Here is a 16,042-nt window from a genome sequence, read left to right as displayed (position 1 = left end):
ACCAACCTGCTAGAGTGCAGGTGACCCCTCTTTGTGTGTCCAGGGGACATGTGGAGCCAGCACTCCTCACCACCCAGGCCTGGGGGGGAAGATTCAGGGTTGGGCTGGGCTGCCCGGGGCCACAGATGTCTGTGGCTCTGGCTCCGGGACCCATGGTCAGCCGAGGTCCTCTTCCACCGGAGCTGCCCGCTGCCCCCTTGGCCACCTATGGCCACTGGTGTCCCCAACTCCCTTACCCCACTCACACCTGAGGTGTGAGCATCCCTCCCATGGGTGTGCCCGTCCTTACTCCAACACTGCCTCTGGCCAGTCAGCACATTTCCACCATAGATGCCACAGGTCAGGGGTGCACACAGTGGGCAGGGAGCGCCCTCAAAGTCACCACGGATCTGGATGAGAGTCCCAGCTTTGCCAGATATCGTTTGGTCTTGACAACTTCTTTTTTCGTTTTTTAATGTTTATTTATTTTTGAGAAAGATGGAGAGACAGAGCACAAGCCGGGGAGGGGCAGAGAGAGAGAGAGAGAGACAGAATCTGAAGCAGGCTCCAGGCTCTGGGCTGTCAGCACAGACTGAGCCCAATGCGGGGCTCCAACTCATGAACCCCAAGATCTTGACCTGAGCCGAAGTTAGTCCCTTAACTGACTGAGCTCCCCATGTGCCCCTTGCCAACTTCTTTAACCTTTCCTCAACAATCAAATAGCAAAAATACTCATGTCAGAGATTGATTACGTTAAATGAGAAGATCTAAAAAGAAAAAAGAAGCGTCCTGCTGATGTTAACGCCCTTTCGCTTCCACTTGAACTTCCCAGGACACAGACTCTAAGCAGATTTGCATGACTTATGGGGGTGCAGATGGATGAACCCCTGTGGGGGACAGAAGGAGGTGGGACTGGTGGAGAGGGACACAGTGGCAGCCGAACCAGTGGGCACTCTGGAGCTGGGTGGCCCCACAGAGATGTCCCCACCCCAAGGCAAGGGGGCCGGCTTCGTGGCCCATGTCAACCTGCTGTTGGATGGAAACTTCCCACCGCCCACCTCAGGTGGGGACGCAACCTTGGGCAGCAGAGCTCCCTCTAGCTCTGGCGGTCCTTCAGGGACAGAGCTGTGAGCCTCCCCACAAGGGCCTCCCTCCTGAAGGGGACCATGGACCCTGCACCCCAGCACCCACTACTACCACCTCTCGTCTCTCTCCTCCTACCTGACGCCTGATGCCACTTCCAAGAGGCAGTTAATTTCCTGCAGCAGAAAGGCCGACTGCGAATGAAAATGAGAAGCCTTTCCTCTTGGGGCCCAAATTCTTACTTAGATGTGCTGCTTTGGTCAAGTTCTTTCATTTCTTTTACCCTCATTTTTCTCAATTTTCAAAAAGTTTATTTATTGAGACACCTGGGTGGTCAAGCATCCTACTCTTGATCTAGTCTCAGGTCATGAGTCTCTCCTCTCTGCCCCTCCCCACATCCTCCTCCCCACCCCCAATCTCTCAATAAGAGAGAGAGAGAGAAAGAAGGAGAGAGAGAGAGAATCCCAAATAGGCTACCTCTGTCAACACAGAGTCCGACGTGGGGCTCAATTCCACAAACCGTGAGATCATGACCGAAGCCAAAAAACCAAGAGCTGGATGCTTAACTGACTGAGTCACCCAGGTGCCCCATTTTTTTCATTTTTAAATAGGATCCAATAACCTCTCTGCCCTCCTTCTGGGGGTGTGGGAGCACATGAGGCCCTAAGTTCACCCCTTCCTGCTACAGACTCAAAATGTGTCACTTGGTGAGGTGAGGAAAATGGATCACCATAGCTGTGGTGGCCCCAGAGGGCCTGGAATGCTCTGCCCCAAAGCCCGGTGAGAAAGCAGCTGCTTCCAGGATCAGAAGTGGGTTTGGTGTGCAGACAGCAGGTCCTGAGCCCCTGGGCGCTGTCCTTGGAGGGGGTTTGGACTCAGCCTGGCTTTGTCAAGAGGTTGAAGGACAGTGTGAGAGCGCCCTGGGCCGGCGACGGCAGATGTGGTGCACTGGGGTGCTTCCTGTGAGTGCCTGTGTGTTGGTAACCATGTCCTGATGGCCAAGCAGGCTGGCCCACTCCCCACCCACTCCTGACACTTCGGAAGCCCCGGCTGCCTCATTCATCCATCATCAGCCTCTCTCCCTGGAGGAAGATGTGCCCCAGAAGCTTCCTTTAAATCAACAGGGCTGCCTGTACCCACTCCGTGTCCGTCTGGCCCTCCACAGACGTGAATCACCCTTCTTTCCCCAAGCCCAGCATCATCTCTGGGCATTCCAGAAGCCTGATTATACAGCCTTTTCTTTCGACACGACATGCCGACCTCCTCATCCAGACCGCTGTGTCCAATTTAATTCCAACTTTTTTCTCTCCTCACACCCTTTTCCACAAACCCTTTTGGGTGTGGGAATGGGGGAGGCCCCCCAAGGAAACTAAACTTCCACACTAGGGCCCTCTATGGCCCGAGAGCTTGGAGGTACAGAACTGGTGTTCCGCTAGGGCCTCACACCAGCTCTTTGTGCCCCAGTGAAGGCTGGCCTCTGAGGCTCCTGGGGGACTCGGAAGCGTGCGCACTGGCGTCTTGGGGTTGGCCTGAGCTCCCCCATTTGCCTGGGCTGCAATCTCAGCAGAAAGGAAGCCTGAATTCTGGCACCGGCAGCAGCAGCTGCCTGAAAACTGATTAGAAATGCATTTCTTGGGCCCCACCTCAGACCTGCTGAAACATAATTCAGGGGGTAGCCCCCCTACCCCCTCTGTCATTTAATGGGCCCTCCAGGTGATTCTGATGCACGTGAAAGAAGAGCATGCCCGCTCTTCTCTGGCCCACTCTTTCACCTTCACTCAACCTTCAAGAGAGCATGGTGGCCTTGACCTGTCCTCAGAATAGAGCAGCCGCCAGTGCCGCTGGAGCTGGGCTACAGAGCAAAGGTGAGCGTGGCCCCCCAGCAGAGGATCATGGTGTAAGTGGTAAGAAGGGAATCCAGAGGAAGGTTCTAGAATGAAGCCCATTACTCATAGGGCCCTCGAGACCTGGGCTGTTCCACAGGCCCCAAGACAAAGGGGGTCATGCTTCTACTTCATGCAGTTCCATCCATCCCAGAGTCAACCTCCTCCAACTCTTCATGTCCTAGGGGAGAACCCAGAGCCCTGGGAGAAAAAAGAAACCCAAAGCTAGTAACTTGTCCAAGAGGTCTCAACAAATCACTGGCTGAACCAGACTCAGGCAGAAGGGAATCGATCGGAAAGAAATCCCAACCTCTGTGGTGACAGGGATTTGCCGATTCATTTAGCCATTGGCTTCCAACTGCCAGAGCCTTCCAACTGCCAGAGCCTGCCCCACACTAACCTCCACCAAGCCTGTGTGCTATGGTGGCCATTTCCATTTTTCTTCTCTTTTTTTTGTAAATGTTTATTTTTGAGAGAGAGAGTACAAGCAGGGGTGGGGAAGAGAGAGGGGGACAGAGGAGCCAAAGTGGGCTCTGCACGACAGCAGTGAGCCCAACATGGGGCTCGAACTCAGACTTTGAGATCATGACCTGAGCGGGAGTTGGTCGCTCAATCGACTGAGCCACCCAGGAGCCTCCCTCCCCTCCATGTTTCCTTTCTTCTGATAAAAAGAATAGGCTCCCAAGATCTCCACCAAGTAGCCAAGTCAGGATTTGAAACCCGGTGACCAGCTATAAGCCCAAAATTTGACCCACAGCTTATTTCTCCCAGAACATAATTCTAATGGCCTGTGCCAGCTGCTCCTCTTAGCCTGGAGAAGGCCCATGAACAGTGAGATCTGCGCCCAGCGGTTCCCACAGGGACGTAAGCGAGCTCTGCTCCCAGCGCCAGGCCCAGCCTGAGACTGTGCAGAAAGGCGAGAGGAGAATCAACCAGAGCGAGGGCTTTGGCCGTGCCCTTATACTTCGCTAGGCTCCAGACGTCCATGCCACTCCTGGAGCTCGGGGGTCCCTCCCCACCCCCAGCTCAGAGGCCCATTAGTTCCAGACACCACGTCTCCTCTATTTATGAGGGTTTTTTTCTTTGCTTCTGTGGTTCTCGCTGGATGAATGCCCCCTTTCCCTGGATTTACAGCATCCTCAGGCGGTGAGGTTGATGTCACTTTAATGAGAGTTACAGCTGCCTTCAACTGTGACTTCCGCATTTCAGGAGCCCAGCAGGGCTCCGGCTGGGAGGGGTGGCCTTGCTCCCTGGCCTGAGATTGAGGAGGAGGCTGGGGGACTGAAGTCCCTTTCTTGTGCCAGCTGACTGCCCACTCTGGCTGTGAGCTAGGGCTCCAGGTGCCTTAGTGAACCCGGAGCAACCGGGAACGGTAAGACTCAGGATAATAGGGTGGGATGGGGGCTTAGACAGGCCTTAGACAGCACTAGAGGTTTGGGAAGAGAGATCTCTGAGTTTTCCCTATCCCTTTTCCCCACATCTAACCACCCCCCCGCCCCCCGCCCCGCTCCGTGAGAACCAAAGTTCTGAACTGGAGGACAACACAAGGCAGGGGAAGGTGGAGGCATTCACAGAAAGCCTGTTGTTTCCTAGTTGAATCCAGATGTGGACAGCAGGGAGGAAGAGGGAGGGGGTGCTGGAGGCCAGTGGAGGGAAGAGGGGAGAGGAGGAGGGGAACTGGGAGAGCAGAAGTGCTCACACAAGTGCCAGAGATGCCCCAGAATTCTTTCTGGATTGCAATGCCTCTGATTGGGGCCTTCAAGTGTCACCCCTAGTTGCCCTGTGTTATCCCTAATGAATAATAAGTAGGAGGCGATGTTGTCAAGGGCTCAAGCAGCCACAGAAAGACTGCTGGCCCTTGTATGGCTCTTATCACGCACCCATGATTGTGCAGCCAGGACCTCGCACTCTGTGGACTTTCCTCTCTGCCCAGGACCTTGGCTCCAGCCTGACTGTGGAAGTGAACCAACGCCCAGCCCTGACCAAGAGGCAGAGGTGTAGGGTGGAAGCCTGGGGCATTGCACACAGAACATCGCTTAATCCTCACATCAACCTGATGATATCGAGTTATCACGCCCATTTTACTGACGAAGAACGGAGGCTCTAAGTCTCAGAGGCTGGTCATTTACCCAAGGCCACACAGCTAGAACGTTCCAGGGCTATAGCATTTGCCCACCTTTATACAAGCCAGAAATCTAGAGGGAGGCTGACTGATGCGACCAACTATCCAGAGACACTCCCCCTAGTTCCTAGAAATCTGAAGTCAGCTCAAAGTTGCCCCATCGTCATGCTGGAGACAGGCTCCAGGGGACAAGACCTTGGCCATGTGGATAATGCCCCAGCCAGCTTAACCCACCCTGGTGCTCCTCTGGGAGGTGGGGGTTGCCTCCCCAGTAGAGATGCCAGTGCTGTCCAGGAGGGCGCAGGGTGTTGATTCTCGTATAGGCTGTTGACCCTGAAGAGGGGAAGGGCTTGTCCCTGCCCTGCCCAACTCCCCTGCGGCCTTGCCCTTTGCCTGAACAGGAAGCTCTAGAGCAGGTCCAAAGTCACGGCTGGCAGAGAGGGAACCAAGGGCTGTAGCAGCAGGGACATCTCCCCCTGCCAGCCCCCCTGTGGGACCCAACAGAGAGTGACTAGAGTCACGGCTGGGGTGGGGACCCAGGGGTGTAAGTGCAGAGGGCCCTGGAGCAGGAGCCTAGACTTCAGAGTGAGATGGCCCTGCGGGAGTCCTATTCTGCCACACTAGATGTGGACCTTGGACAGAACACTGGATCTCAGGTGCCCCTCTGCAAAGTTCCTATCTCCTGGGGTGCAAGTGGGTACTACAGGGGTGCCATGTTTAAAGCATCTGGGCCAGTGTCTGCCGTGCAGTGAGGGCTTAATAAACGTTAACTCTTATTGTTCTAGATCCCACTTCCCAGGCCACCGCCGATGCCAGCCCCAGTCTCTGTACATTTCTGCAGGACTCCCCAAACCTCTCATTCCAGGGACCCAGGGGACCACAAAGGTATTAATTAGCAAGGCCTCAGGACAGGCCCAGGCGGCAAGGGAGCCTTGTTGATGTTAATTGGTACTATCAGATCTTTGCCCAGTGAGGATGGAGCCGTGCAGGCTGAGACAAGGTCTCTGCCCTTGGGGTTCACAATCTGCCCGAGACTGCACCCCTGGTTCTGCGGTCGTGGTGGGCGGATAGGGCCAGCAGCTCCTCCCTCTCTCTCCCCCACAGGGCCCAGCAGGGGCGGAAGGGCGAGGAAAATGAAGGAAGAGGGAGGGTAGGCACCATGTTCTCAGGCCAACCACCACTCTTTGAGTGACTTTATGGGTACCAATGCCAAGGGCTATGAAAGATGCCAAGCTCTAGCAATGCCTCTCAACTTGTTTAATGAGCCCAGGAAGCCTGTTTAAAATGCGTAATCCCAGGCAATGCCCTCAGTGGTTGAGGTGTACGGATCTATATTTTTAATGAGCACCACGGGATTCTAATGAGGCAGGTCTATAGGACCGCACTTCAAATAACAGCGGTCTGATGTCTGTATGTCCAATATTAAGGCAAAGCCAAGCACGTAATAGGTAACGGGAAATGCTGACTGAATGAATGAATGAATGAATGAGCGAGCGAAATAGGAACGAGACTGAATGGTTCTGCAGGGTCACAGCCAAAGGCCTGCCTTCCCCTAGGAATTCCCTCCCTCAGGGAAGAGGTGGGCCCTTCAGCCCCGCTTCACTCCCTTTTGTGGTTGGGACCAGACTCTTCCTACACGAGTTGCAAGTTGCTAAGAAAAGTTCTAGAACATGCAGAAGAAGCCCCACAGAGTCCCTCTCCCACCTCAAATCTATCCAGAGAGGTCAAGGATCTCTGAGGATTCTAATTCCAGAAAAATACAAATACACACAAACATTTGCTTCTAATTTCCAGAATTCTGACCCTGAAGCTGTCCGTGGTTTAGGATCCCTACTGGGGTATCCTTTGACCTGTGAGTCACTGGTTACTGCGGGGAGCTGGACCGAGGGGAGGGGAGGAACAGGAGGAGGGCCCTGGCAGAGGCAGGGAGGGGCCAGGGCTCTGCTTCCTGGGATGGGAAACCAGGGTTTGGCTTGGATTTCTTGGCTCCCGTCTCCTTCTCCAAGAGAGCTCAGGGGCCTTGGAGTAACAGGGTTGGAGCTGGGGGTCTGAGGGACAGCAAGGGGATAGGAAGCAGTGGAGGTGACCGAAGAGTGTTACAAGGTGAGACTCCACACTCACTCCAGGATCCAGAGGACAGAGAAGGCGGCGAAGGAAGGGGAGGGGGAAAAAGTTGTACTGGACTCCACCGGGGGCAGGCACGGGGCTAAGTGCACACCACATCACATCTCAATTAACATCCCCATGTGACACGGGAGGGAGCGGACTCTGTGGGCCGGGCTATCTCTGACCCCGTTTACACAGCCAGGAGATGGCAGGGCCAGGATTTCAAACTGAGGCCCAGCAAACACCATCGCCAGGATCCTCCCCTAATCTAGGGGACCGGGCGGGGCTCAAACTGCAAACCCACTTGCTGCCAAGGGACAGTTCCTGCTTTCTGTCCTCCTGCTGTTGCCACTACAGCCTTTTGATGGGTTCCCTTCTGTCATTTGCAGGAAATGATCGGGAGGTTCCGAGTGGGCGGTGGGAACCAGCTTCCTGCTCCTCTGTCCTCACCCTGATGGCCTTGGCCAGTTCTGCCAACTCCCACCTCACCCAAGGTCTTAGGTTCAAAATCTGCTCTGGCCTCTGACTGTCCAAGGCCACCAGGGCAACCACATGCACAGAGAGGGCGGTTAGGTCTCCAACTTCGAAAAGACAGCCAAAAGTGTTTTTAAAAAAACTGAAAACTGGGTAGTTGATACAGATGCTGGGACATGTAGGAAGGACAGGAGGCAGAGCCTGAAGCCCAAGACCTTGGATTTAGACGTGGGTCCTGGGCCTGGCCCCCCTCCTCTCTGGCATGACCTTGGGCAAGTGTGTTCACTTCTTTGAGTGTCAGTTTCCTCACCTATTAAATGAGTTACAATACCTGCCTCACAGAGATACTAGAAAAATTAAATAAGAAGATGAATCCGAAGATCCCAGGCTCATGGTAAGCAATCTACACAAAGCCTCACAGCTTCTCATCACTTATTTTTAATCAGTGGTATATTTGAATTTTTTTTAATGTTTATTTATTTTGAGAGATAGAGAGGCAGAGCAGGAGTGGGGGAGGGGCAGAGAGACACACAGAATCTGAAGCAGGCTCCAGGCTCTGGGCTATCAGCATAGAGCCTGGCGCAGGGCTCAAACCCATGAACTGTGAGATCTTGACCTGATGCTTAACTGACTAAGTCGCCATGATTCCCTTCTCGGTGGGGTATCTGGGAGAAGTAATTTGAAATTCCAAATAGGAAACACAGATAATAAGAAACAATTTCTATTATTTTTTAATATACTTTTGAAGGGTATTTATTTACTTTGAGAGAAACAGAGACAACGTGAGTGGGGGAGGGGTAGATAGATGGGGGAGAGAGAGAGAGAGAGAGAGAGAGAGAGAGAGAGAGAGAGAGAGAGAGAGAGAGAGAGAGAGAGAGAGAGAGAGAGAGAGAATCCCAAGTGGCCTCCACACTGCCAGCGCAGGGCCCAACAAGGGCCTTGAATTCACAGAACTGCCAGATCCTGACCTGAGCCAAAACCGAGAGTCAGATGCTTACCCGTTGACTGAGCCACCCAGGCACCCCGATAATGAGAAATAATTTTTAGAAGCTGGGGTTAATTGGACTCCCTTCTCATGTGTAAAATGGAAACCATGTACTGCCTACCTCTGAGGGTTGTTTAGGATTTGATGGGAATTCGTGAAAAGCCCATGACAGGTAGAGAATGACAGCTAGGAGAATGGTAGCACATATAAATGATTCCTATTACTGACCAGACTCATCTGCTGTGCACAGTACACCACACACCGGTGACAAACCTGTCCACACAGAGAACAACGTGGAAAACTTAAATTCAAGGAGATTTCTGTTGTACATCGGAGAGAACTTTCTAGTTTCAACTTGCCTAGTAGTAATTAAGTCTCCGCAGGACACGATGGGGTCCTTCCCCTTCACAGACGTTAAAAGGGAGGTGAAACCCTGTCTCTGGGGCTGCTAGAGGTGGCCCTGGCTGGAGCAGGGCTGAAAGCCCACGTCCAGGGAGTCAATCTTTGCAAAAAGCATTGTCATTATTCATATTATATTGCTACATATGCGAATCATACCCTGATCTCCTTTCAAGTCTTTTCTGCAGGAACATAGAGGAAAGAGAGAATACCAAATCGCCAGCATTAGCTATCACTGATTTACACCACGGTATTAGAAATTTACACCATGTTATTAGGAATAACATGGGAACTGTGTCAATATATGGTAATACATGTATAAAATAACGCTGGGGGGAGAAACCAGAATAACAGACGTAGAGCATGAAGTGCTAAGTTTAAGCCACAACACTCAGAAGGGCATTTGGAATAAATATCGATCAGGTTTTATTTTCTGTCAAGTAGCCTAAGGCCATTGTATGCATTTTAAATATCTATATAATGGGATGAATAGGTGAGTTTAGGGCATTGAAAATACCTTGTCTAATACCGTAATGGTAGATGCATATCATTGTACATTTGTCAAAACCCATGGAATTTCCAACGCAAAGTATAAAGCCTAATGCAAACTACAGACTCTGGGAGATAATGATGTGACAGCGTACTGTCATGATTGTCACAAAGGTACCATTCTGTCACAAAGGTAGGAGATGTCGATAATGTGGGAAGCTGTGTGTATCCTGGAGCAAGGAGTATTTGGAAATGCTACATTTTCTACTCAATTTTGCAGGGAACCTAAAATTGCTCAAAAAAACAAAATCTATTAAAAATACATAAAGCTCTGTTGGGATAGGAATTGAAAATGCACTCAATGTATTATATTGTGTTTCCATCGATAACACGGTATCTTTCTATGTGTTTGGAAAAATAAAAATAAATCTTTTTTTTTTTTTTTTTTTAAGGCCACGACAGTGGTGGTAGTTCTGAAATCCCGGTTTGGGAGAGAGGACGTCCCCTTTTCCAGTAGACAAGGAAAGGATGTGATCCCCAGTTTTGGCCCCCACTGGGACTTGACCCTCTGTCACCGGCCCTTCCTAGGTGATTCTGTCAGAGGCCGATGAAGCCACCAGCCAGCTGGGAGCCAGAGAGAACGAAGATGTGAAAGGGCTCCAGTAGCACGGTGGCTGGAAAAGCTGAGGGCTCTGGTCAGAGATGGCCCCCGTCTGGCCCCGACTTGCTCATACACAGCTTCCCGATGAGAAGGCAGGACTTCTAGAAGACAGGATTTCTCAACCTATGCCATCACGCGTTCGTGCGCTGTGCAAGAGCAGTACAAAGCTGGGCTACAAATCCAACAGATTTTTTGTTTAGTAATACATTTTCCTCAGGGCTTTGCATAAAGGAAAGCGCATGTGGCCATGAAAAATATAATAAATACAAAGCACACAGCCCTGCCCGGCCCCCTCGTCTTGCTGCATGCAGATGTACTAAGGTCTCTGCTGGAGCCATGGGTATGGTTCCATGGAACAGAGACCAAATCCCTCCTCTCTGAGGTCTCCGGCTGTGCACCCTGGTGATGGAATTGTTGGGGTGTGAGGGGACAGGATGCTCTCAAGACCCACACGTGTGTCTGCTGTGATCTGTAGTATACTCTGTGCCTTTTGTGGTGTTCCAGAGGTGGGGAGCACTATCGGCATGTGCCAATGGCCTGAGGTCTTCCGTTTTGATGAGGTGGCTCAGCCTGCCACCTGGAAGGCCCTATTTTCCACGGACCACACCACTAATAAGATTCTCGAGGGCAGGGACCCATGCCCCACATTCTCTTCCCCATAGCAGAGTGACAGGGACCCAAGGCTACAGAAGACCTCATTTTTGAGCATCCTCGGGGTAAAAGGCTCAAGAGCTCAAGGTGGTTACAAAGAGGGGCCAGATCCCCAGCAATGAAATGGAAACCCCACATGGGGTCACAGAAGGAGGCTGGGCCTGGCTTCAGAATGCTAGACTTCTAATCTGAGCAGCGCCAGGAATATGTGGCCTCAGTTCTTCTGTGCATCTAGCACGGACACCAACGCCATGAAATCATTACCACAAAAGCCAGAGACTGCGGAGCTACCAAAAAAGTAACCCGAGGGCTCCTCCCCCAGCTTCCCAATCTCAGTTCACGGTGCCACCCAAGTGCCCAAGCCAAAACCAGGAAGCCCTCCTTGATTCCTCCCCTCCCTCACCCCTAAGTACGAAGAAATATCAAACCCTATTTCCAAATTCTACTTCCAAACCTCAGGTGATGTGCACATGTCTTTACTTACATTCCTGCTCCCACTACCATGGTGCAAGCCACCATTATCGCTCATCTGGACAGCTGCAATCCACTTCCAGAATGCTCTTTTCAAAATACACGTCTGATCATGTCACTGCCTTACATAATACAGCGACTGCCCACTGAGCTTAGGAAAACAAAGCCCACGTCCTAGCATTGCCTGCATTACCAGCCCTCTGCCAACTGTCTTGCGTTACTTTGAGCAGCTCTCTGCCCATGTCCTTCCTGGTATTTGGGGGAGCCCACCAGACTCAGGCCCCAGACACAAGCTCGTCCCTCTGCCTGGACCACCGTCCCTGCTCATCAATCCTGATACATCTTATAAGTCAGCTTTAGATGTTGCTGCCTTCCCAGGCCTCCTGGTCTAGGCTCAGGTCCCCTCTAATTCTCCACAGTACCAGCCACAACAATTGTGATTTAAATATTTGCTTTCGCACTTATTTTATGTAACAGTCTTTCAGCTATAGGCTCCGTCCCAGGATAAGGAATTGCTGCATCTGCCTTATCTCGCTGCTGTAACTACGGCGTCTGGCACAGTGTCTGACTCTAGATAAATGAATGAATGAATCAATGAATGTCCAGGTGAGGAGCAGGAAAGGCCTTCTGGAAGAATGAGTGCGGAGAAGAAGACAGGTACATTCAAGACCTTCAAGAGCTGCGGGCTTGGAATCTCTGAGCGAGACGTACCTTCTCATGCAGCTGTGATTCTTCAAGCTTCCTTTTCTTTTCCTGAAAGTCACTGATTCAGCCTGACTCCACCTAAGCTTCCCCTCTGCTGGGCTTCCTGCCTTGGGAAGAATGGCCGTCCCGGCCTTCTCTTTTCCTTACCACTCTCTCCTCTGCCCGGTGCCTCTACTGTCCACTTTCCCACCACGCCCTTGGATTTATGTAACCGAATAACTGTGTGATTCTGTAAAACTAACCTGCACTTCTGCCTGGGCAGTGAGGTGATGAGCTCTGCGGTCTTGGAGAGGCAAAGGAGAGCAAGCACCCCTGCAAGGAGGGCCCCAGCTCCTCCTCCGACTCACGGCACAGGGAGTCAGCCCTGTGCACCGGGGCCCGTCCACTGAGAGCCACACCGCACCCAAAGCCAAACGGCAGCCACAGAAAGAAATTGAAAGAAAAAAATCTTTCCACTCTTGCAAAGACAAGCCCCTTGTCACATCCGTCCTCTCTCTGGATGGAGGTCACAGGTTTAATTTCCCTTTCAGCCTTCGACAGGACTCTGTTGGCACGTTTTCTAAGTCACAGGTTGGGAGAGGGCCCGGCATTTCTCTTCCTACCAGGTGGAGGCACACTAGGACCAAAAAGCAAAGGGGGGGGGGACTCCTCTGAATGTCTGACAGCCCACTCCTGGTTTGAGAGGTCCCAAGGAAATATAAAACAGGGAGACCTAAGGAGAACACAGAGAAAAAGTGTTCCTGAAAGAGATGTGTGTGTGTGTGTGTGTGTGTGTGTGTGTGTGTGTGTGTAGGGAAGGTGAGCCAAGGGAGGAGAGAGTCATGTGCAGGTCACATAGGGATTTCATATTTCATACAACGGGAGAGAAGAAACAGTATTAAATAAAAACAGTCACCATTTATTTGGTCTTTACTATATGCCAAATATACCGTGAAGGTCTTGTATACACAGACTTTGATTTAATTTTCAAAACAACCCAGTGAGGTCAGGATTTATGTGCCCACTTTACAGATGAAGAATCAGGCTCACTGAGTCACATAGCTCGAGAGTGGCCGAGCTCCAGGATTGAGAACCCAATGCTCTCGCTTTGAACCACTTCTTGCAACCGCTTTCTTCCGGCTACAGATTAGAAAGGAAAGGAAATTGGCTGAGGGTGGGGCAGAGGGCTTGAGGTTCGGCATAAAGAATGTTCTGACAATCAGGGCTGTTTGGTTGTAGTCAGGGTAATTAGGCTTGTTAGAGCTCTTCCTCTGAGGGCCTTTACATCGAGGAAGAATGGATGTTTCTATGCCTGGCTGGTTGAAGGGACGCACTGTGTGTTCCCAGCAAGGGGGCTGGCCTGTTTGAACTAACTGACAGCCTCGCTGGGGTCCCAGACAACCACACACGAAACCGTTAGGCTGCAGGAGAAGATAGCACAGGATGTGTGCCTGTGGTGAAAAGCAAGGGATCCTGGCAGGCACAACTGTGGTTCCAAGCAAGGGTTCTGTGGTCAGGCAGACCTGTGTTTGAGTCCCCGCCGGCTCCCCGACTTGCATGACCTTGGGTATGTTACTTAACCTCTGTAAGCCTCCGTTTCCTAGTCAGTAAAAAAGAAGCTAAAAATAGAACCTACTTTGGAGAGTTGCCACAAAAGTTAACTAAGACTATACATGTGAAGTGCTTGGCACAGAACTCAGACGTAATAAGGATACAGTGAATGGTAGGTGCTATAATAATTGTCATTGTGGGAGTCCAGAGGCCAGAGAGAGAGAGAGAGAGAGAGAGAAGTACTGGGCAGAGCCGTAGCTCGGAGCCTGAAAAAGCCTTCCTGGGAAACTCCAACCTTGCCCTGGATCTTGAAGAGTTTGGTTGAGTAAGACCAAAAGGAGAGACTAGGGACAGAGACAGGGCGCAGATGGTGGAGTGAGACATCAGCTCCCCTATCTTAAAAGAAATATCTAATTTGATGTCTGGTTAAACTAAAGGAGGAAACTGATCACAGCAAGGAAGCCGAAGTCTTCTCTCTTCGTTTCCAAACGCAGGATTTGAATAGAGATAAACACAGCCTGAGAGACGTAAACAAGAAGCCAGACACACAGGGCTTCTCTGCTTACTTCTTCTGGGATCTCACTGGGGTGAAGGGGAAGGGACCTGGGAACACAGCTTGGGGCAGCACTGATGATGGATGGGGGACAGGACCTGAAACAGGAAGTTAGGAAATTTGGGTGAGGTCCCAGTGACTGTGTGGACTGATTCATGTGAGACGATCTAGCTTTAAGGCAGGATTGGGATGAGTAGCCTATCAGGCAGGATGCCAGTTTTGAGACCCTGGACATCTCTCTTCTTCAGTCCTGCCAGCTCAGGGTGGGAGGGCCCAGGAGTAGCCGTTTTGTGTTCATCCATTATTCTCTGACAGCCTGCCTTATCTCCCAGATGTGAAGATAAACTCCTCCGGGGGGCAGGACAGTTCCCGAGGAAAGATGTTTGTTTTAGATCCCCTCTGCTTAGCCCTCTGTCAAGTACCAACTGTCAGACCCCTTATGTCAAGCATCACCTGGGCCTTTGTTAAAATTGCAAAGCCTTGCTTCTTTTCTCTAGGGAGTCTATTTGGCTAGATTTAGGGGCCAGGTGTTTGTTTTCCTAACAAGCACCCAGATGATTCTTTTGATAACGCAAACTTGGAAAGCACTGAGTTAGAGCATCTCTTGAATCCCTGTTCAGGCCCATAAATGCAGGCAGCCGAGTGTAGTGCTATGAGCCCTGGGTTGGTAGTCAGGAGACTGCTTCTAGGCCCAAACCCACAGTTCACAGGGTCTGGGGCTGCTGTCACCGTACATGGTCGAATGGCTACATGCTGTCCTCTTTGTACTAATAAGAACCCTGTGCTGAGGAGAACCCAGAAGGGAAGGAAGCTTCAGAGGCGAGCAGTCACCATCTGTGATCAAGATCTCAGAAGAAGGAACAGGGGGACCTAGAATACACAGAAGTGGAATGGACCTCAGGGAGCAACAGGTTCTGAACATCTCCCTGGCGTCCTGACAGGATACCGCAGGTCTTGGCAACCCCCCTGTACACGGGGGAGCCTGAGGTCCAAAGAATTTTTCAAACGTCCCCAAAGCACACAGCTGGTCAGAGGAAGCAGGAATCCAGATCTCCCTGCCCTCCCCCAGGTCACCGCTGGGGTGCACGGCAGGGCATATTTTCTTGGGACTTGGGAGAACCCCGTTGGTCCAGCACTGACGTCGCGAGTCATTCTTCGAAATTTCCCTGGATTGGCTCAGTCTGTTACTGGGAGAGAGACCGGGGGTCTTGGCAAGTGGGCAGGGCTGGGGACAGGCCAGGAATGGGTTAAGTGAGGGAGATCGGACCTAAAAGAAAATACTGTTCGGGGCTCACAAATGTGTGCAAGTCGAGGGGACGTATTCAGAGAGGTGGCCTGACTTATCAAGATACCACTCCGGAGGGATGTCAAATTAGGGGCGACAACCTCAGCTCACCTCTCCTGACCTAAGACAGTCAAAAAAGGCTGAAGGCGAGGTGAGGTCCAATTTTGCAGAATGGTTTTTTAGAAATTCGCTGTGTCAGAGAAACTAAACGACCAAACAAAACCCCTAAAACACCAAGCCCGATGATTTCGTCCACGTGGCACGAGAGCGAGCCAAAGGGGCGGGGGGGGGGGCGGTGGATGGGACGGGGGAAGAGTCACCCGTCCCGCCCCTGCTGGGAGGAAGGGATTTGCCGGTCGAGCCAACTCCTGACACAGCCGGGTCGCACGGGCGCGGCAGGGAGGGAGGCGGATTGAGAAAGCCCTTTTCCCACAAAGCCGCTGCGCGGCGGTCCCCTGTCCCCGCCCCCTGCCCCGGGCCGCAGCCGGAGCGCGGGGAGCCGCCGCGAGCCCTTTAAGGGCCGAGAGGTGCGCGGTCTCTTTAAGGCAGGTCTTGGTGGTTTCTGTTTTCCGAAGGAAGTGACGGGGGGTGGGATTGAATGAAAAGTGCAAAACAGAGTCTCGCCGCGCCAGAGTCGGGGGCCGCGGCCGTCGCTGCGCTGGGCCG

General features: G+C 52.0%; 1 long non-coding RNA gene across 1 annotated transcript; it reads left to right on the top strand.

The window, feature by feature from the left end:
- Positions 1-4,185: 4,185 nt before the first annotated feature.
- Positions 4,186-5,959, top strand: LOC115305966. The gene is made up of 2 exons (XR_003915110.1): positions 4,186-4,317; positions 5,853-5,959. It is a non-coding gene; the product is annotated as an uncharacterized LOC115305966 (long non-coding RNA).
- The last annotated feature ends 10,083 nt before the right edge of the window (positions 5,960-16,042 follow it).

This window comes from Suricata suricatta, chromosome 11, assembly GCF_006229205.1.
Source record: "Suricata suricatta isolate VVHF042 chromosome 11, meerkat_22Aug2017_6uvM2_HiC, whole genome shotgun sequence".
Classification (NCBI taxonomy): domain Eukaryota; kingdom Metazoa; phylum Chordata; class Mammalia; order Carnivora; family Herpestidae; genus Suricata; species Suricata suricatta.
Note: the sequence above shows the minus strand (reverse complement) of the source record. Positions and strands in the feature narration are given on the sequence as shown.